Raw genomic sequence first — 990 nt, 5'->3', positions numbered from 1 at the left:
CTTGCCTGTTGGGTGGGCTGGCCGGGAGGGGCCCCTCCTGAGAAACGCAGGCCTCATCCCACTGGAGGGCCGACAGGCATCTGCGTCTCCTCTCCCGAACTCTCCCAGAGTTCTCTCCAGTTAAGATACTTATCGCCCTTGAAAAAAAAATCAAGCCAAGCTAGTCTTTCAGGTGGCTTCAGAGAGCTCTTTCTCACGCGGGCGGCTCAGAATCAAAGTCTGAGAGACTGGGGGCCCTGCGAGGTTCCCTCTCGAGGGTGGGGTCCCCGACTGCCACTCCGGGACCGAATCCCGGCGCCCCCGGCCAGCGCGCCCCTTCCCCTCCGGTGGCAAAGAGCGAACAGCTCCCCGCGGAGGTCTCCCTGCCCACCGAGGCCTTCCGAGGGCCGCGTCCTCCCCTCGTCGCGCCCCTGCCACTGGGGAGACCCCGCCCTGGTCACTAACTGCCCTGCCCGCCACGGTCCTTCTTGGCGAGGGCCTTCCCCTCCGGCACTCGGAGGAGCTCGGATGGGAGAAATCCTGGGAGAGGGAGCCCACTGGGCGCCCCGCTTCCGCCGCCCGCTCGGCTCCGGATGAGCCCCCAAGGACGTGCCCGTCCCCCCAGGCTCCGGCCCGGCCGAGAAGCCAGCTGGCAGCGGCAGCGCGTTTCTCCTCCCGCCCGGAGTCTGCCCGGTGCGGGCAGTGCCAGCTGCCGGCGCCCCCGCCGCGCCAGGGTCCGGAGCCGGGAACAGGTGGTCCCAGGAGGAGCGCGGCCAGTCGCGCGCACTCACCCAGAAGATGAAGTTAAATCCGAAGAGCAGGTACTTGATCCACTTCGTGCCTCCTTTGACCGGCATGGTGAGGCTGGACTGGCCGGGGCGCGCGCGGCGAGGACGGGCGGACCCGACTCCGGACACAGGTGCTGGCGGCTGCGCGCGGCAGGGGCTGTGCTCGCAAGGGCCGCTCCTTAGGCGCCCGGCCCGCCGCGGAGCGCCTTTGTAGCCGAACGAC

At 69.3% G+C, this 990-nt stretch overlaps 1 long non-coding RNA gene across 1 annotated transcript in view; it reads right to left on the bottom strand.

Moving 5' to 3' along the window:
- Nucleotides 1-776: 776 nt before the first annotated feature.
- Nucleotides 777-990, bottom strand: part of LOC103582679 — a 1,723-nt gene continuing 1,509 nt past the window's right edge. The window contains exon 3 of the long non-coding RNA XR_549778.1: nt 777-908. This is a non-coding gene — a long non-coding RNA (uncharacterized LOC103582679). The remainder of the gene's footprint in view (nt 909-990) is intronic.

The sequence above is a fragment of the Galeopterus variegatus genome, unplaced genomic scaffold (assembly GCF_000696425.1).
Source record: "Galeopterus variegatus unplaced genomic scaffold, G_variegatus-3.0.2 Scaffold17302, whole genome shotgun sequence".
In the NCBI taxonomy this organism is placed as follows: Eukaryota; Metazoa; Chordata; class Mammalia; order Dermoptera; family Cynocephalidae; genus Galeopterus; species Galeopterus variegatus.
The sequence above is the reverse complement of the archived record's forward strand: the minus strand, read 5'-3'. Positions and strand labels throughout refer to the sequence as shown.